Source organism: Peromyscus leucopus, chromosome X (assembly GCF_004664715.2).
Source record: "Peromyscus leucopus breed LL Stock chromosome X, UCI_PerLeu_2.1, whole genome shotgun sequence".
NCBI lineage: Eukaryota > Metazoa > Chordata > Mammalia > Rodentia > Cricetidae > Peromyscus > Peromyscus leucopus.
This window is the reverse complement of record NC_051083.1, coordinates 12,577,998-12,599,479: the sequence shown is the minus strand read 5'-3', so window position 1 is coordinate 12,599,479 and position 21,482 is coordinate 12,577,998. Positions and strand designations below refer to the sequence as shown.

The 21,482-nt window shown below is 48.5% G+C and overlaps 2 long non-coding RNA genes across 2 annotated transcripts in view; one reads left to right on the top strand and one right to left on the bottom strand.

Moving 5' to 3' along the window:
- Positions 1–385: 385 nt before the first annotated feature.
- LOC119086672 lies at positions 386–8,820 on the top strand. The gene is made up of 3 exons (XR_005090019.1): positions 386–771; positions 7,691–7,801; positions 8,733–8,820. It is a non-coding gene; the product is annotated as an uncharacterized LOC119086672 (long non-coding RNA).
- Positions 8,821–8,909: 89 nt separating this feature from the next.
- LOC119086673 overlaps positions 8,910–21,482 on the bottom strand; it is a 13,497-nt gene continuing 924 nt past the window's right edge. Inside the window, exon 3 of the long non-coding RNA XR_005090020.1 lies at positions 8,910–8,993. This is a non-coding gene — a long non-coding RNA (uncharacterized LOC119086673). The remainder of the gene's footprint in view (positions 8,994–21,482) is intronic.

Here is a 21,482-nt window from a genome sequence, read left to right as displayed (position 1 = left end):
GCCTCATACTTGTGATCGATCTACCTGGCTCTGCTTCCCAAGTGCTGGTATTATAGGCACGTGTTACCATATCCAACTGCAGGTCCGAACTCTCGGCAACCATGAATGTTGCCTTAAATGGCAAACAGAGATCTGAGTTGTGACAAAGCTGGAGTTCTTGAGATGACAAGATCCTAGCTTAGTAGAATGGACCCATGTCATTTCAAAGGTCCTTATAAGAGGGAGGCCAGGAGGCAGGGAGACAGGAGGGCAGGAGGGCAGGGAGGCAGGAGGCAGGAGGGCAGGGAAGAGGGCAGGGAGGAGGACAGGGAGGAGGGCAGGGAGGCAGGGGGCAGGGAGGCAGGAGAACAGGGAGGAGGGGGGCAGGGAGGCAGGAGAACAGGGAGGCAGGGTTGGAGGAGGTCAGATAACCACAGAAGCAGAAGTTGGGATGATGCAGCATGAAGCAAGAAATTCCAGAAGCCTGCAGGAGCTGGAAGAAATGACTCGATTTCCCCGGAGTGTCCAGAAGGGGGCAGCTCTGCTACCATCCTGATTGCAGCCACAGATGTCCGGCCTCCAGACCTGGAAGAGAATAACTTGGTGCTGTTTGCAGTCAATTTGTTATAGTAGCAGCAGGAAGCTCGGGTTCTGAACATTCAGCTCCTCACTGGCTGAGGACCTCGGGCAAGGCCCTGGCATCCCTGGATCCCAGCTCCTCACTTTGTTAAATGAGGGTAGAAATGGCTGCTATGGTGTTCGTATGTGGATGGAAGGAGGTAGCGCCGCCCGGTGAGTAGGCACAGCCATCACTGGCTGGATACTTGCTATAAGCTAGTCTCTGTGCTCCACCTGTTGGAACAGAAGGTCAAACATGATGCAACTAAGTCTTTGGGTGCACTTTTTTTTTTTTTTAAGATAGTGTTTTACTATGTGGCCATGGCTGGCCCAGAATACACTATGTAGAGCAAGTTGGCCTTGAATTCACAGAGATCTGCCTGCCTCTGCCACCCATGTGCGGGAGTTAAAGGCTACACCTGCCACTACAATGCTTTTTCTTTAAAGATGTTTTTTTATTCATTTTAATTATGCGTAGTTGTGTGAGTGTATGCCGAAGCCAGAGGTGTTGAATCCCCTAGAGGTGGAGTTACAGTTGTGGGTGCTGGGAACTGAGCTACGGTCCTCTGGAAGAGCAGCGATGCTCTTAACCACCCAGCCATCTCCAGCCCACAGTGTCTTTCCTTTCTCTTTCTTTCTTTCTTTCTTTCTTTCTTTCTTTCTTTCTTTCTTTCTTTCTTTCTTTCTTTCTTTCTTTTTCTTTCTTTCTTTCTTTCTTTCTTTCTTTTTCTTTCTTTCTTTCTTTTTCTTTCTTTCTTTCTTTCTTCTTTCTTTCTTCCTTTCTCCCCCTCTCTCTTTCTCCCCCTTCCTTCCTTCCTTCCTTTCTTCTTACCTCCTTCCTTCCTTCCTTTCTTTCTTTCCTTCCTTTCTTTCTTTCTTTCTTTCTTTCTTTCTTCTTTTTTGATATCTTTTTGTGTCACTAGGGATAAAATCCAGGGCCACATACATTTGTGCTAAGCAAACACTCCACCACTGAGCTGTATTCTCAAACCCCCAACCCTAGCTGTATGGTAAAGGAAATGCTGGTCCTTAAAGAGCTCCCAGAAACATGGACACTTGTAATGTTTAGTCTTAACTTTCAACTCAACTGGCATCAGCTAGGGTTTACAAGCCTTTGGGTACACTTTGCGAAGGATTTTCTTGATTAGGTTAATTGAAGTGAGAAGACCCACCCTAAATGTGGATGACAGTTTCTGGTGGTGGCCCGGATATAAGGAGGTCCCCCAGATATAAAGAGGTCTCCAGATCTTAAGGAGGTCTGAGGGAAAAGCTTTCGCTTCAGGCCTTCTTGAGCTTCACATCTCACCAGCAAGTTCATCTACGCTGTTGCTGCCACCACCACCATCCTTCACTGACATCAAGACCCAGCTTCTTTGACTTTCCAGTGTGGACTGAAGATGGGGATGCTCCAGGAATTCCCCAGGCCTTCAGTACTTAATCAGGACTGCTGAGATACACAGTCTTGTGGACTGAGACGCTAAGGTCTCAGCCTCTCCACTGTTGCAGGACCCAGACTGTATCGTGAAAGCCAACATAATACATCCTCTTTTAGTATGATATTCATTCTATTGATGCTGTTCCTCTAGAGAATCCTAAAACAGCAGCCAATAACAGTTAGAGGGAGATTCTTGACATGGACCCATAATAGAACCAAGGTAGTTCTTGCTGTCACAGTCCTTAGGCCCTGGAAACTGAAGTCTCTCCACGCTCTTCTTGGTGTGAAGGCGAAGCAGTAAGCACAAGTTGACAGCACACGTTGCCATAGCAGCAGCCGTAGTAGTAATCGCAGCTATTTTCACAGCTCTGACTTGCCAGGCCTTGATGGATGCTCCACTTCCCATGTCAGAAACCTCCTCCTTGTCCTAGAGTCACTTGGAATTGAAGCCAAAGCCTGGGAGCCCTAGAGCACTAGAAACCCTGCCTCAGCTGGAGCAGCTCCAGTCTGTGGTGGTGGAGGACATAGAAGGTTCTAGAAGCACCACAAAACTATTCCTTTTCTTCCCGCCCTCCTTTTCTGGTCAGACACTCACCTCCCCTCAACTGAGTCTCAGATCTGGCCCCTTGAAGAGCTGGGATTCAGAAACCCAGAAACAGGAGTGCTTGTCTGTTAAATGAAACAAGTCTCACTTTCAGGGAGATAGATCTCAGGACCTTTGAGTTGGTTCAGCTGGTACAATCACTTGCCACCACACCTGACAATCTGAGTTCGATCCCCTAGATAAGAGAACCGACTTCTGCAAGTTGTCCTCTGATTTCCACATGAGAGCTATACCGTGTGTGTGTGTGTGTGTGTGTGTGTGTGTGTGTGTGTGTGTGTGTGTGTGTACAAGTAAGTACAATAACTATAATCTTTTTTTCTTTTTTTAAGAAAAAGGGAAGAGAGCTCGGCGTAGAAGCAGGAATAAGGCAACAGCAAACAGCAACAACCTCTCCACAGAAGGGCCCCAAAGCTACAGGCAGGCCCCATCTGTCTAGAATCAGCAAGGGCCGTGTGGAGGAAGTGGCATTGTCACTGGGGACCTGCAGGATTGACAAAAGGGGGTAGGTGAGAAGGAACTCAAAGAAGCAGAGGTAGAGACGGCAAGGGGTTCAAGAGGCCCCAGGAAGAAGCAGGCCTGGGTAAACTTCCTGTCTGCCTAAAGCGGACCTTTGGAGGCTCACCCTCCATTCTGGCCTCACACTCTCAAAGCCCTGGTGTTTGTTGGGGTTTTCTTGGTTTGTGTCTGGTGGTGCTTTGATTTGGTTTGCTTTACAGCCTACAGCCTAGGCGGTTGTCGACACTATTTGGCTTCCTATTGCCGTGATAAACTCCATGATCAAAAGCGACTTGGGGAAGAAAGGGTTTATTTAGCTTGCATGTCCCCATCACAGTCCATCACTGAGGGAACTCAAACAAGCAGGAACCTGGAGCCAGGAGCTGGAGCAGGAGCATGGAGGGCGCTGCTTACTGGTTTGCTCTCCTTGGCCTGCTCAGCCTGCTTTCTTACACCACCCAGACCACTTGCCCAGGGAGGACACTGCCCACGCTTGGCTGTGCCCTCCCACATCAATCATTAGTTGACTTGCCCATGGGCCAATTTGATGGAGGCAATTCCTCAACCGATGAGCCTTCTTCCCAGATGATTCTAGCCTGTGTCAAGTTGAAAAACAAACCACACAGCACAACTGGCCTTGAACTTGCTATGTAGTGAAGATCTTGGTTTCTTTTCTTGTTGCTGTGATGAGATGCAAAAGCAACTTACGGGGGAAGGGATTGCTTTCAGCTCTCTGGCCCATTATGGCAGGTCAATCAAGACATGGGGAGCTTGAAGTAGCGGGTCATACCTATTACAGCCAACACCGGAAGCGAGCAATGAACCCACATATACTTTTGCTCTGGCCCCTTTCTCCGCCCTCACACATCCAGGAGCTCCCTGCCCATGTCAGCTGCCAATCCAGATTCCCACACAGACATGCCCAGAGCCCATCTCCCAGGCGATTTTAGGTTTTGTCAAGTTGACAACTGGGACAGGCCATCACGGTGATCTCAAACTCCTGATCCTCCTGCCTCTACCTCGTGAGCGTTGGGAATTCAGGCATGAACCACCACACCCAGTTTTTTGATACTCTGGTGAATTGAAATCGGGGCTTGCTAGGCAAGCAGTCTGCCAACGGAGCTGGACCCCCCAAGTAGGGGTTTTCCTTTCACTTAAAAAATAGGAGTGGAGATGTAGTTCAGTAGTGGAACACTTAAACACAAACACTAGGTTCAGTCCAAACACACACACACACACACACACACACACACACACACACACACACACACACACATCAGTAAATAATGCAGTTAAGTGAAATGTCTTTGCAGTTTTCCAAGGTAGGGTACTCCTTCCTTGTATTTTCTCACCTGACACAGTCCCTGGATTCTCTCTGAACCTGTGGGAACTCTCTCGGAAGAAACACCCCCAGTCGGGGGACCCTGAGAGTCAGAGTGTGGCATGTGTAAGACGGACTCCCACCTTCAGTTAAGGGGGAAAGGATGCTGTGGAATCTCAAGTGTCTGAGAGGCAAGGCCAGGTCGTAAGCATAAGAGGTCGTAAGCATCCAGAAAACGGAAGACAGAGGCGGGGGCCGTTGAAACCTCACAGGGGTGGCCAGGTGTCCTGGGACAGGCCTGTCATCCAGCTGCTTAGGAGGCTGAAGCAGAAGGGTTTCAAGTTCAGTGGCTGCCTGGGTTGTTTATTGAGAGCCTGTCTCAAAATAAAAGGTAAAAAGAGTAGGATCCAGCGCCGAGGTAGACCCCCTCCCTGCCTAGTAAGTCCTGGATTCAATATCCAGAAGCACAGGGAAGACACAGGGCAGGGAGGAAGAGCCAGGGACAACAAGGAGAGGCCAGAGCTCGTGCCCACTGCACTCAGGCCCCCCGAGTGGGAGCCTTGTAGGCATGCCCACTAAGAGATGCTCAGCAGTATTTGAACTGCGAGTCCTCAGCAACTCTGGAATGAGAAAGAGGGAGTGAGCTTCCAGCATCTTCTGGTAGAAGCCGTTCAGTGTGCAAAACCACATTTGTGAAAAATGGGCTCCAATTTGCTATTTGGAGAGCAATGAAACTGAAATCATTTCAAATGTTAAATGCCCAACATATTGAAACCCACCCTCTGATGGATCTTCCAAATTAGTTTGCAAACTCCCCAGGCCTCCCTCCAGGAGGGAATGTGCTTCTTTGCCAAAATCGTTCCTCTCTCTGGGCTGGAGAACAAGAGGCCTCAGGCTGGCAGTTCTCCCTCGTCCTGGCCCTCTGTGTGCTATCCAAGAGGCTTCTTCAAGGGGGGGGGGGGCGGCGGCGGAGGAGGGGAGTGGTAGTGGTCTTCTCTTCCGTCATGAATTTGATCTAATGGGACTGTCTAAGTGCCCAGATACCACCATGACAGGCACTCCATAAACTCTGAGATAAACAGGTGGAGATATATGGAGGCAAGCATAATTTGCTTCTAAGTGTCTTTTTTCTGCCGTATAAATAAAGCAAGAAAATAACGGTGTTGGAGGCATTTGCAATACTAATGGAAGGAGGAATTTAAGTGGTAATTACAGAGCTCAGGATGAATGAAAAGACCCACACAGCGTGAGTGGGTGGGTGAAGGGAGAGAAGAGGCGTGAGGTCGGTGAACCCCCTGGATCCTGGAGCCAATGGAGACTCCGCCAGCTCAACAAGCACTGTACCAGGTGTCATTCATTCCCAGTTGGCTTCCTGAGGAACATGGATCCTCCTAGGACAATGACCCTGGCTGCCAGGCCTCTAAGTGAAGCTACGATTCTGATTCTGGTGTGTGTTCTTCAAGTGTCTGTTGAGGGGACGGCAGAGTCACACCCTGATTTGGGGGGAGTTGGCTTGTTTTTGCAGGGATAATGCTGTGACTTACAAACCTGTATTGACTTGGCCACATCTCTGGGTCCCTTCCCCACGTCTTCTCTGCGTGTCCTAGGAGCACCTCCCAAGTATCTACCGAACAGAAGCTGTGTTGTAGGGCCTGTACTGAACACAGGCCTCTCTGCACCAGCTGACCAGTGGCCTTGTTGGGAAGCACAACCAAGAGCCTGCACACAGGGTGGGTCCCTGAGCATGCGCAGTGTGCCCCAGCAGAGCCCCACACTTGACCTCATGCTCTGCGGTCTCCATCAGGAAACTGTGGATGATGTTTTCTTTGAGTCTAAGTGTGATGGCTAGCTTTAAGTGTCCACTTGACAGAACCCAGAGTCACCTGGGAAGGGAGCCGCACTTGAATTACCTAGACCAGGTCCGTCTTCTATGGGGTTGGTCTGATCTGACGTGGAAAGGGCCAGTCCACTGTGGGCTACCCCGTTCCCTAGGCAGGAGATTCTGAAATATGTAAGAGTGGAGAAATTGAGCTGAGCACAAGCAAGCAAGTGAGCATGTATGAATTTCTTTCTGTTCCTGACTGTGGGTATAAAGTTTGAAGTTCCTACCTTGACCTCCCTACAGCGATGGACTGTAACCTGGAATTGTAGTGGAAATAACCCTTTCTCTCCTAAGTTACTTTCTGTCTGGGTATTTTATCACAGCACCAGAAAGGAACCGAGAACCTTAGGTTGCCTAAGTTCCAGCTGATGGAACGAACCATGGAGCACGTGTGTGAGCTGTATAAATACACCAAGTAGCAACAAGTGCAGGGCAGAATGCAGCCCTCGACTCCAGCACTGGGAAGAGGCCTGCTGGGATCTGCTTCCCACAAAGACCATGTGTTAAAGGCTTGCTCACCAGCCCGTCTTGCTAATGGGGACTTAGTGGAAACTTGAATAAGCAGGGCCACGTTGGAGGAGATTGGGTCATTGTGGAGTGTGCTCTAGAAGGGAACAATGAGGCCCCAGGACCATCTTCTCTGTCTCTAATCCACTTCCCATGAGGTGAGCAGCTCCTGCAGCGTGTGTTCCTATCATTTTGGCCAAGTGCGACAGCGACTCACTCCCCTTAGCCAAGTTTTTTAAGTTCAAGTTAGCTCAACCAAGGCCTTGAATTTGTGTTCCTCCAGCCTCAGCCTCCCAAGCAGCTGGGATTACAAGCCTGTCCTACCCGGCCTGGCTATCTCAGGCCTTGGTCTCAGTGACGGAAAGTTGACAGTCAGAACTATGAAGCACAGGCATCTATAGTGATATTTTATTTGTACTAAAATGTTATTTGTATGTTAATAAATAAAGTTGCCTGGGGGTCAGAGCTATTAGAGTCATAGCAAAAGCTGGGTGGTGGTGGTGCATGCCTTTAATCCCAGCACTTGGTAGACAGAGCTAGGTGGATCTCTGTGTGGTCAAGGATACAGCCAGCATTGGAGACACACGCCTTTAATCTCAATACCAACCATAGAAGACCTGGAGGTCTGTACGGACAGGCAGTGATGAGGCGATCATGTGGTTGGGTTTACAACCAATGAGAAGGCAGAACAGAAAGTCTATATAAAGACAAACACACAGGAAGTAGGTCTCTTGGCTGAAGAGGCTAGCTGCAGCAGACGGGTAAGGCTCTTAGCTCTGACCTCTTGGCTTTCTTCTTTACATTGGTTCTGTGTTTCTTATTTAATAAGACGGTTGGTTACATCTACAGGCATCACCTCGTCTGTCCAGGGTGTCCAGGAAGTCCCAGGCTTAGAATGTTGGTGGGGATGGCAGCAGCCATCCTCCAGTAGTAGCAGGAGAAGCCGCAGACTTGGCAGGGGTAAGTGCTGGGCCCCGCAGTGAGAAACTAGCTTGCTGATTAATCCCAGAACTCGTCCCCGAAGCAGCTGCCCAAATACTAAGCTTCCGGTAGAAGAGTTAGGACCAGGACAGGGCCAGTGCTGCCCCAGGAGCACCGTCCACAGGTTACTAACAAGTCACTGCTCCTGGGCAGCGGCTACAATAAAGCACATCGGACTGGGGTGAGCGAGTCCCAAAGAGTTCACGCCTGGGGGATAATCCAAATAGTAAGTGCTTGCCTTCAAAGCATGAGGCCCTGATTTCAATCCCCAGAACCCACATTTCAAAAGACAGGCATAGGGCCTGGTGGGGTGCACTTGCAATCCCAGCTCTGGGAAGACAGAGGCAGCAGACACCCCTCTCCCACCCCCACCCCCGACGGGGCTCACCTGCCACACAGTTTAGCCTGATCAGTGAGTTCCAGGTCCAGTATACATACATATGCCCATAGACACATACACACACACACACACACACACACACACACACACACACACACACATGCACGCACCTCCCAGAGTTTGGAATCTTGGGTTTTGAAAACCACTGCAATAAGCCTGACAAATATACACAGGCTTAGAAGCAGGAATTAAATTTAATGGTCACCAACTTTCAAAGGAAAGAACATGATTTTCTTACTAAGCGCCAGAGGAACCAATTATTAACAAAGAAGATAATTTCAAAAATAACTTTCCTTATAATTGAACACACAGTAACAGAGTGCATAAACAGACATTTTAGGTTACATATAAATCACACAGCCACTTTCGATCTCTTCTAAGACCGCCAAGTTACAGGAAATGTCAGAGAAAATATTAAAATGCCATTGTACAAATTTACATTTAAAATTAAGCTTAGACTTACCCAAAACTGATTGTAAAAAGAGTTAATCTTTCTTTTTTTTTTTTAAGAGAAAAATCACTCCATGAGAATCATCAGCTCCAGATATATTGGAATCTATCTTTTGAAATCATTTATCAGAAGCTTATCCTGGCGTCACAGCCTACAAAAATACTGTTAACAGCTCTGGTTACAGTGGCGTCAGCAGAAAACCCTTTCAAAATTAAAAATGACTGGTTTTCTGCAATCTCACGTTTGCCCAAAGTGACTGATGTCGTTTTCAGTCTATATCGATGGAAAAAGAAGTTGCTCACAGGAGAAAGCTTGATGACCTAATAAATGAATTTGCAGAAAAGTGAGCCAGACCAATGTTACAATCAATCACGATATCGAATTAATGAAGTATTATTTATCACATTACATAAAATCACGATACCAAAATACCATTGTTGTGCAATTTGTCAGTCTGTGCTGTAATTCAGGCGGCACCCTCGATTCTGTGTTTTGTACAAAATAGTTTTGTTTTGCTTAAGGCGTTATATTTTAGTCTCTTCGGTAGCACTTTTTCTTGCTTCACGACCAATGCCCCCCACACACACACACATTGGCATCTTGTACTGTGTCCCACCAGTTATGGAGGTGGCCCTGCCTGCAAAGTTTGCTCACCCAAATTTCCAGACAAAACTAGTTAGCCCTGGCTAGTTTTGATGTCAACGTGACACAGCTAGAATCATGTGAAAAGAGAGACCGTCAATGGAGAAATGCCTTCATGACGTCAGGCTGTAGGCAAGCCTGTAGGGTATTTTCTGAATTCGTGATTGATGAAGGAGGGCCCAGTTCTCTGTGGCAAGTGCCACCCCTGGGCTGCTGGTCCTGGGTTCTATAAGAAAGCAGGCTGAGCAAGCCATGGGGAGCAAGCCAGTAAGCAGCACCCCTCCATGAGCTCCTACCTCCAGGTTCCTGCCCTGGGTGAGTTCCTGTCCTGATTTTACACACTGATGACTGTTACCTGGAAGTGTGATAAAAAATAAACCCTTTCTCCTCAAGTTGCTTTTGACCACTCGAGCCCCTAAGACAGCCTGTGACCACTGGCACTGTCTCTTCTGAATCCAGTGGTCCCTCTACCTTTGCTCCCAAGATTGACAGGAATAATGATGAGAAATACATCACCTAGGACATTTTTCACACTGTTCTAAGTAAGTTTATGATTTTGTGTCGGACTGTATTCCAAACTGTATTCCGAGGGTGCGCCATGTTAATTGATGGCAGCACACACCTTAGACCAGATATAGGGCTTCAGCTTGACCTGCTTGTAGCCATCTTGAGTCTTAACTTGTTCCTGTTGGTGTCACCTCTTAATCTCCTGGCATACTCTATAAAATAGAGCCACTTAAGTGGTATAAGGAGTTGATAATCCAGCCCAAGGCACCGACAATGCGGAAACTGTCTGAGTTACCAGCATGTGCCGCTACCCGCAGCCAAATCTTCCCTCTCCAAGTTGCTTTCTTCAGATCGTTTACTGCAGCAACGAAACAAGTAACTAATATACACGGCCACAAGCCATGCGCTGGACAGCAAGAGATGGCACACCACGAAAAGCAGCGATAATTGACGGGCTCCTTGATTAAGTGGGCTCTTCTCATTCACCAGGATCCACTCAGAGCTTCCAGGAACAATATTAGCTAACCAAATAGAGTTGAGGGGCACAAATCGCACGTTCTTCACATCATTGAGAGTAACCCTGATCTCTGCCACCCCCTCGGGTTGCTCCACTATAGGTCAGCCCCATCTCAGCTTGGTATGTGAAGGGGTATTTTAGAAGTATCCCCTTGGTCTTGCCCAGCATGCCCATCCTTACTCCATAAGCCAAGGAACCAGAAGGAATGGGGCTTCTAATGGTGAAGTACATCCATTTCAATTAGACATCCAGGGACCACCAACATGAACTTTGGACAGGTTCATGGACCCAGGGGAACCACTGTCGGTCAGAACTGAGTCAGGACTCTCTCGATTACCAGACTTCTGTGGGCTTCCCATTCTGACAGGAGAGTCCTAGATCAGTATTGTGGCCTTGATATCAAGATTGACACCAACAAGCCTTGACATGTCTGGGGAGTCTCCTTTCTAATGCTACTACCTAAACCAATAGCCATAGGCTTCTTTGGGACAGAACGAGTTCCAGCCTGTAAGAGGTAGCAGTTGGTGGGTGAACACAGCTGTCCCTCCTTATCTGTGGGTTCCACACGCATGGATGCAACAAATGACCTGTTGGAAACGCTTTTCAAAGATTGATTTTACTTTTTAATTACATGTATGTGTATGTGTCTGTGTGGGGGTATATGCACGTGAGTGTGGGTGCCCATGGAGGACAGAGGCATTAGATTCCCTGGAGTTCATGGCCCAGGCAGCTGCGTGCTGCCTGATACGGGTGCTAGGAATTGAACTCAGGTCCTCTGTCCTTAACCACCGAGCCATCTCTCCAGGCCTGAAAATATTCTTTCAGAAAATGTTAGCACTAGTGGTTGGAGAAAGACCTTAGTAGGAAAAGGGCTTGCTTTATAAGCATGAGAACCAGAGTTCAGATCCCCAGCACCTACATTAAAAACAAAAGCCAAGCAGGTGTGGTGGCACACGCCTTCAATTCCAGCACTGGGGAGGCTGAGGCAGAAGAATCTTTGTGGGTTTGAGACCATCCTGATCTACATAGAGAGTTCCAGGATAGCCAGAATTATATAGTGAGACCCTGTCTCAACACACACACACACACACACACACACACACACACACACACACACTCACACACAAAGCCAGATGTATCAACACCCACTGTCCTAGTTAGCATCAACTGTCAACTTGCTACAACCCACACTTTCCTAAGAAAGGGGTCTCAGTTGAGGGGTTGCCCAGATCAGACTAGCATTTGAACATGTCTTGGGGGTGGGGGTTGATGGGTAATTGATACAGAAGGCTAACTATAGCCCACTGTGGGCAGCTCCATGTCATGGACAGGTGGTCCTGAACTATGTAAGAAGGCTAACTAAGCGTAGATCTGGAAGTGAACCAGCAACCAGCAACCAGCAACCATGGTTTCTGCCTCCAAATTCCTGCTTGAGTTCCTGCCCCGACTTCCCTCGATGATGGACTGTGACCTAGAAACTTAAGCAGAATAAATGCTTTCTTCCGCTAATCTGCTTTTGGTCAAAGAGTTTTATCATAGCAACACAGATGAAACTAGAAAGTCCACACACATGTGCAGACACATGAAAGCACACACATGTATAACACACACAGTGTTAGCACCGAACATGTCCAAACGTTTTTCTTGTCAGTATCCTCCACGGTACAACATCATGGCTGTTTGCATGGCATTGGCAGCGTGGAGACCACAAATCAGCTAGAGCTGATCCAGAGTGCACCAGAGGGTGGCCGGAGGTCCTTTGCAAATACCACATCCTTTTCTGTAGGAGATTTCAGCACTTGCAGAGTTTGAGACCCATCGGTGTCGTGAGGCTAGTCCCCAATGGACACCAGCACTGCATGTTCCTTGCCCATCGGGAGAACCCTGTGCTTCACACTGTCTCCCAGAGAAGGCCCCAATGGGACTGGGTTCCATTCACCCACAGGACTAGCCTGCAGCTTAACCTACCCTTTACTGGCATCTCACTTTCCCGGGACATCCCTGTACTTCTAGGGGGTCCCTTCCTAAGTGAGCATTTGTCCCCGACCCTCATTCTGGGGATCTGCTTCTGGGTGCTCCAATGCTAAGGCATGAATTCAGAAATGAGAAGTCTTCTAGGGCTGCCCCGACCTTCCGGCACTTCGGCCGCGGAATCTCCAGAGAAGCCTGGCTGGTCACGTACCCCGCAGGGTTATTCCACCAGCTTCCATGTGAACTTGGCTTGTTACTCTCAAACTTTAATCTCTTTTTTCTGGAATTTAAAGTCACTTCCTCACCTTGTGTCTCCCCCTCCTCACCCCCCCCCCCGCCCTTTTGTTCTGAGCCACCAGGGCGCAATGAGAACACCGGCTTTGGGTCGAGCCCATTGTATACTTAACACAGGTGTTCATCTGAACTTCTCCAAGCTCGGCAGTCCTGGTCTTTTAAAACTTGCCCATCAGGCCGGTTTTCCAGGCTTTCAATCATCTTCAGGGTTGTAAAGTGCCACCCCCAGCTGCTCACCAAGACCACCAGATGTGGGCCGCACCCAGAGAAGTTCATAGGAGGGAGGCATCTGGCCCCCATAAATCACACTTGCTCTTGGCTCCTCCCAGGAGCCTGAGACCAAGAACAGGTCCCAGCTTGCTGTTGAAGACCATAAAACTTGTGGTCTTTGAAGGCTCCTTTGTTGGGCATGGTCCTTGTCACAGGAGTGCTAGGCCACCAAGGACCCATAAAACTTCTCCAGGCTTTGTGCATGGACTGCCGGCCCACGCCCAGCCTGGCCCACTCTTTAGCCCACAGCCAAACTGTTACTGGGGTTTGACCTGAAACATCCTGGCCTCAAATTGCCTCGTGACCTGTTAGGTTTACAAACGGCTTGAGGCCAAATTGCCCTTGTAATCCTGAATGTATGATCTATGGGAGCTGAGAGGTTAGGGACTGTGGGGAGGTAGACGGGTGAGGGAGCTCCATTTTCATAGAGATTTCAAAACAACTCACTACAGAACAAAAACATTGGTCAGTCATGGCCACAGCCAAGGGAGAGACTGCCTCCCAGACAAACGCTGTGCAGCCGACCACCTTATCCTTCTGACCTATCCTGATCTCACTGCAGGTGGGCAAGGCTCTTTAGAAGCTTGCACTTGGCAAGGATCATGAACCCTGAGAAGTCCTGGGTACCCTAGCCTGTTCTCTGGCATGGACCACACTCTAGCAAGGCCATAGGCCTGAGGAAAACCTCAAAACCCAACAGCAGGAAGGTGGGCTCTCCTCACACAGTTGAGTGGTCACCCGAGCCCTGCTCCACCCATGGAATGGGCATTCACGTTGTGGAGGGTGAAAGAATAAAGCACATGACCTCACTGGCTGGGTCACACCTACATCCAGTCTACCACGTGGAAATGCTGAGCGCAAAAGAGTAAGTACTGGGACTGGGGTGACAGTCCTGTCAGTGAAGTGCTATGGCAAAAGTGGGGGGACCTGAGTGCAAGTCTTAGAACCATGTAAAAAAGCTGGCTATGGTGGCACATGCTTGCAGTCCCAGCACCGGGGAGATTGAGCCAGCAGGGTCCCCGGTCCCACTGGCTAGCCAGCCTAGGCTACTTGGTGAGACCTGGGGCAGTCTTGGGGGAAAAAAGGTGGGTGGCACCCACGGAGTAACACCTGAGGTTGATGGTTGATCTCTGATCTACACACACACACACACACACACACACATACTTACACATGCCCCAAAGAGTGAGTGAGTACTGCATGCTTCTAGTTAGATGAAGTTTAAAACAAGGCAAAATTGAAACCACAGTAGCATGAGTTTCAATAATGACACGTCTAGGAGGTGAAAGATGGGAGGGTATTGACGGGAAAGGAACATTCTGGGAGTCAAAAAAAAAAAGAGTCTTATATGTTGACTGAGTGGTGGTGACATTGTAGTGGGTAGCCATTCCAGCTTGGATCTGGAAGTTCCAACCCCCATTGAGACTCTGGCAACTGTCACGCCTACGAGGCGGGGCGAGGGGAGGCGCCGGGGGACCCGAGAGCTGGATGGGCCAGCGCTCTCTCTGGGCGCTCTCTCGGTGCCCAGAAGCTGACCGGTGCAGTTTGACTGGGCAGAGCTCCGGAGAACACCGCTGGACTGCGTTACACCTTCCCCAGACCCTGCGACCTATCCATTACTTAATTTGTGAGTTATGCCATTAAATAAATATCCTTTTAACTATGTGGAGTGGCCAAAATAATTTCTCCAATATGACATGGGTATTCACATATAGAAAAAGTAACCTGTGAGCTGAGGCTACGAGCATAGCTCAGTGGTAGAGTACATGCTTAGTATGTGTGAGGTCCTGGGGTCCATCGCTGATGCAGATAGATAGATAGATAGATAGATAGATAGATAGATAGATAGATAGATGATAGATAGATAGATAGATAGATGATGGATAGATGATGGATGGATGGATGGATGGATAGATAGATAGATGATAGATAGATAGATAGATAGATAGATAGATAGATAGATAGATGATAGATAGATGATAGATGCATACACATACATAGAAAACATGTTCTTCATTGAATGGAATAACTTGAGAGACTTTAGTTCTCTCTTTCATGTAGATCTGGGGATTGAACTCAAGTCGTCAGACTTGGTAGCCAACTCCTATACTCACTAAGCCATCTCAACAGCCCAGCCTGTGGAAATTATAATTTAGGACAGTATTGAAATCTTGATAATTCCATATGTTAGCCATCTTTCAACTATGGCCTTTACAAAGTAGCTGTGAGAGGCAAAAATCATGACCCCTGGCTCAGAATGGGGGCTCAATCTACATCTTTAAAAGTTGTGTCATTCTAGGCCTGGAGGGCCATGGTCTGGGTTGGGTTAGGTAGAAATCTCTGGGCTACTTGACAGAGTTTCCACAAGAGAAAACTTAAAGAACATTTGATGTGCCCAAGTGTCTCCCATGGGCGTGTAGACCCCGGCAATGTTCCCTGTTGCCTTCTCGCTGAGTGTGGAGGAAACTGGGAAATGGCTGTGTGTGGCAGGGGACTGAGGATCAACTCTAGTGGGTCCGCTGGAGACGACAGTCACAGACAATTAACCAGGCCCAGCCTGACGGCAAAGCCACCTGTGGCAGACGCCTGATGGCCTGACTTCAGATCCTCAGACGCCATGTAAAGAGAAGTCTGATGTGGTGGCAGGCATCTGTAATCCCATGGTGACAAGAGATGGAGAGAGGAGAGTCGGCAGGCAGCTCAGGGGCCATCTTGCGGGAAGCATGCAGACGGGCAACAGAAGCATAAGAGGGCCTGCCTCAACAAGGTAGGCGTTGACTCCTGAAGCTCGTCTGCTCTGCAGACGTCTTCCGTAACCCACATGCCCACATTCATATACACACACGTGCACATACAAACCACACACAGAGCAGTTATAAGTAAACAATTTTTTTAATGCTAAGCAAGCCAGGCCTGGCAGCAGACATCAGTAATGTACATACATACAGTAATCACATCACTTGAGAGGCTGAGGTAGGGGATCACAAATTCAAAGCCAACCTGGACTACAAAGTGGGATTCTGTTTCAAAAAAAAAGTAAATGGAGTATTTCAAACTAAGATAAACACTGAAGAGGGAGCCGTTGTGAAAGCACAATGTAACTGTGTCGGGAGAAACAGGGCAGAGGAGAAATGGAAATCCATTTAAAGCTAAACAAATAAGAATTATGCTGTAAGTGGGGCTTGGTAGTCCCTTCGATAAACTCAACGCTAAGAAGGAAGATGCGGCAGCCGGGGACATGGCTTAGCAATTCTGGCTGCTTTTCCAGAGGACCTGGCTTTGGTTCCCAGCACCTACATGGCAGCTCACAGTCAGCTGTAACTCCAGTTCCAGGGGATGCTACACCCTCTTTTAGCCTCCATGGCACCAGGCACGCACATGACACACAGACACACACATAGGCAAAACACTCAAACGCATTTAAAAAGAAAAAGGCAGAGGCAGAAGGAAGCCATGAGTTCGAGGCCAGCCTGGTCTATGCAGCAAGTTCCACGTCACCTGATGCTATAGTGTGGACTTGTCTTAACAAACCAAAATCCAAAACAAAACAAAGAATGATGCTGTAAGGCTGGGGATAGTCTGTGAGTAAAAGGACTTCCCACGGAAGTGCGAGGACCCAAGTTTAAACCTCTAGAACCCACATAAAAGGCCAGAGGTGTGGCTCAAACATCTGGAAAACCAGCACTCCTGCAAGGAGATGGGAGGCAAAACCAGAAAACTCCCCAGAAGCTGTGGGGCCAGCCAGCCCAGATGCAAAGCAGAAAGGCAACCTAAGTGTCCTGCCTGAAACAAGACGGAATGTGAGGACCGACACCCAACCCAAGGCTGTCCTTGGACCTCCACATGAACACCGCGGTGTACACACACACACACACACACACACACACACACACACACACACACACACACTGTATTTTTAGTGTTTATTTCTGCAATTCATACCTAGAGACATTTCTCTGGCTGTGGAGTGTGCTGAAAAACACAAGGAGACAGGAGTTCTCTCTCCAGCACCAAGCTGGCTCTGGGCACTGCTTCACTACAAATGCCTTTTGATCAGTCTTTCCTGACACCCTTTGGGAAAATTCCAGGGAGAGAATGGAAACTGTATACACACATGCACATACACATGCACACACATACACATAGATGCACACAGACACACACACACACACACACACACACACACACACACACACAGGGGTAATAAGCCATTTTCAAACAACAGCAACCATAGACCTGAGGAGTCCAGGAGCATGGGGACAGGACAGTTTCCCCCTGACAGAGGGAGCTACAAGGGTCATAAGCATCCCGGTTTTATTAGGTAAAAAAATTGCTATGTGCGTTACTTTGAGGAGGTAAAAATAAAACAGTAGTAACTACACTTGAAAGTACCAACCTGTATCCAGTCTGTTTCAGAGGCGGAATGCACTCAGGTGGCAGTGCCTAGCAGGACTGTACTTGCCATCGTTTGTACCCCAAGTTCACCAGCTCCCGTTCTGAATGCGTGCCCACATCCCTCTGACTCCAGACCTGAAACAAAAAGGGTCCCCCGTCCTGAGCTGCTTGAATAGAAATCACTTTCTGTGGTCAAAGTGGAGGTTTATTTTTAAAGATTTATTTTCTTTTTAATTATATATACGTGTGTGTTCATGTGTGGGTATGTATATGTAAGTGCAGGTGCCCTTAGAGGCCAGAAGAAGGCATCAGGTAGCTGTGAGCCATCTGATCTGGTATGGGTACTGGAATTGAACTCAAGTCCTCTGCAAGAACAGCAACTGCTTGTTTGGCTCGAACTGTTTGGGGGGCACCCAGGCAGGGGGGTCGGGATCTGTCCCTGGTGCATGGGCAAGCTTCTGGAACCCAGTGCCTGTGGTGTGACACCTTGCACAGTCTTGGTGCAGTGGGGAGGGGCTTGGACCTACCTCAGCTCTGTGTGCCGGGCTCTGCTGACTCCCCATGGGAGACCTTGATATGGGGGATGTGGGCATGTGGGTGGTTGGGAGAGAAGGCTGAGGGGTGGGAGGATGGAGGAGGGGTTTCTGTGGATAGTGTGTGGAGTGAGTAGAAAATTTCTTAATAAAGAAAGATGAAAAAAGAACTGAAAATAACATAATTTTAAATGAAAAAAAAAAAAAAAAGAACAGCAGGGCTGGAGAGATGGCTCAGAGGTTAAGAGCACCGACTGCTCTTCCAGAGGTCCTGAGTTCAATTCCCAGCAACCACATGATGGCTCACAACCACCTGTAATGAGATCTGGCGCCCTCTTCTGTATACATAGTAAATAAATAAATCTTAAAAAAAAAAAAAAAAGAATAGCAACCACTGATCCATCTCTCCAGCTCTGAGGTTTATTTTATTTATTTGTTTATTCATTTATTTTGTGTGTGTGTAGTGTTTTTCAAGACAGGGTTTCTCTGTGTAGTCCTGACTGTCCTAGAACTCACCCTGTAGACCAGGCTGGCTTTGAACTCACAGAGATACACCTGCCTCTGCCTCCTGAGAGCTAGGACCACCACCTGGTCCGAGGTTTATTTTTAATATGACAATAATAAGCCTGTTGTTAACAAGCCACTTTATAACTTTCCATACAATAACTAATTTGATTTAGACATTAATCCTGCAAGCAGCACATGCGTTATTCTTTTCATTAGCGGTGGAAGCTTCAGTTTAGAGAAGTTAGGTGACATGCTTGGTGACATAGTAAACTTCAGGTTCAATGTTAGCACCAAGGCGCTGGCTTTCTATAGTCCATATGCTATTACTATCACACGAGTGCCTGAACCTGGGTAACTTTATAAAGAAAAGAGGATTCTCTAGCTCACAGTTCTGAAGGTTTAGAGGCATGGTGGCAGTATCCGCTCAGCTGTGGTCAGGAGCTCACTGCCGATAGCATTCCAATGCTGGGGGTGCACAGAGGAGCGAGAGGTGACGTCAAAAGACAGGCGAAGGGCAGGTTGCTAGTTCCTTAAGAACTGGCTCATGAGAACTGACTCAAGGGAGAAAGACCTCCATCCCTTCTGATGACAGGCTCCCAATGACATGAATACCTCCCACTGGGCTCCACCTCTTACTATCACCACAGTGAAGACCTAGCTGCGAGACTGGGTTCGTGCAGGCAAGGAGATCCGCTCTAAATGGAAGTGGTACCATTCTGTGGGCTTAATAAAAAGAATGGGCAAGACGAGTATCGGCATTCACAGGTCTCTGCTTCCTGAGTATGGGCACAGGGTCGGCAGCTACTTCAAGCTCCCACCACGCCTTCCCCACCCCCATGCCTTCCCCACCCCCACACGTTCCCCACCCCCATGCCAGATTGTGTCCCTCAAACCGGGAGCCCAAACTGGGAGCCGAAGAAACCCCTTCCTCCCCAGATTGCCTTGTCAGGGCGTTTGTCTCACTAATGAGTGAAGTACCTAATTCAAATATGCCTCTCCAAAATGTCTGTGCTGAGTCAGTGGGTAAAGGTGCCCGCTGCCAAGCCTGCTGACTTCAATCCGACCTCCATGACCCACATGCTCAGAGGGGAACCAACTCCTGAAAGTTGTTCTCTGACCTCCACATGTGCACTATGGCACGTGTGCGCGCCACACACACACACACACACACACACACACACACACACACACACACAAAATAAATAAATGATAAAGTAAAATGCCTGTGTTGAAATCTTAGTCTTTAGGGTGATGTTCTGAGGAAGCGGGGCTTCTGGAAGGTGATATGGCTGTGAAGACAGAGGCCTCATCAATGGAATTAGTTCCTTACAGAGACTCCAAAGACAGGGACTGTAACTCAGTGGTAGAGCACTTGTCTTGCATGCGTGAGCCCTGGGCTCAGTTCCCAGGACCACAGAAGGGCTTCACCCAGGACACCATCTTATCCTTTTTAGCAGTCAAAGACAATGAGGGGACCACAGCCTCTGTGAGTTAGGAAGCCCACCCCCCACCCCCACCAAATATTCCAGAACCCTGGTCTTCAATGTCCTAGGCTTTAGCACTGAGAAAACCAAACCTCTGGTTGTGTGTTTTTTTTATAAGCTATCTTGTTCATGGCATTTTCTTACAGCAGTCTGAATGGACTTCGACAGGAAATTAAATTTCTATCTGTTTAAAATACCTGGAGTGGGGGAGGGGGCTGCAGCAATGGCTCTCGGTGGTTTAAGAGCACTGGCTGCTGTTCCAGAGGACCCGGGTTCCACAGCCCCCACATGGTGACTCACAACTCCAGTTCCAGGATCAGACGCCCTCTTCTGACCTCCGCAGGTACTGCATGCATGTAAAGTACAAAACAAAAAACAAAACAAAACAAAACAAAACAACAACAACAAAAAAAACCCATTCGGATAGACTCAAAATAAAATAAAACAAAACACCTGGAGTGGTTTCTTTCTTCCACAGCTGGCCCCTGAGAGTTGATGATGACTAAGCCAGAGGACCCTGTCTGGAATTCAATGGACCTGACGTGGTTTTGGTGGCACCTGGCAGAGATCAGTATTGACTTTTTCTGGGCTTGATGCGTCCCCTTCCTGAGGGTCATAGACCCCAGTTGGACCCTCTTTCTGTTGTTTAGTGTTCTTTTGGAGAGAGGAGCTCATGTCCCATCGATCCTCCTGCCTCTACCTCCCAAGTGACGGTATTACAGGAGTGCCCCACCCCACCTCACCTATTCACAAGGTGCTGGGGGTGGAACCCGGGGCTTTGTGCATGCTAGTCAAACGCCCTACCAACTGAGCTACAGCCGCAGCCCCTGTTGGATAATATCTGATCTGTCTCCTTTCCCTTTCACAGCTACTTGAAATCTTTCCCCCTCGGTACAAGCTCTAGACTGCTGTTGTGACTTCATCTCCTAAAACGGCCCTTGATGGCTGGGGCAGCGGCAGCCATGCTGACACAGTGAGGAGGCAAGCCTGGAGAGCAAAAGGAAGAGCTGGGCAGTCACACAGCAGAATGGCGCACAGAGCTGAGGCTTCAGAAGGATCAATAAGCTGGGGACCAAGTCCAGAACGACCTATCTCCGGACCTCTTACCAGCTAAACAGAGACTCTTAGGGTTGAAGACACTGTTCATTGGGATTTGGGCTACATGAAGTCACGAGTCCTCCCTAACAAATACATCCAACGTACCCCGGTAGCTCTTGGCTTGCCATTGACTTGGCAGGAAACGTGGACTCTTCTTTCAGCCCAGCCATTGACACACATTCTCCTTGCCCCTCCGCTGCACAGCCAAGGCCTCTCATCCGATCTGACCTCTGTGCTCAGCACAGCACTGAGAGCCTTCTGTCTGGCGTCTTCCGCCTCAAGCCTTCCCAGTGTGCTTTGCCCAGTTCTTGCCCTTGGTGTCGCTGTACTTATTTGAGATTTATTGTCAGTGTTAGGGACCAAACCCAGGGCCTTGCACCAGCTAGGCAAGCTTTTTACTATTCAGCCACACACACTCAAGCCCTTGGTTTCTTGAGATAAGGTCTTACCAGTCCAAGCTAGCTCCACCTCACCATCCTCCTGCTCCAGCTTCCTGAGTGCTGGGATTACAGGGCTACGCCATCGCTCCTGGTAGTGTGTACTTACATCAGTGCCCAGTGGCGTGTGTACTGGACTGAGTGCGGATAACAC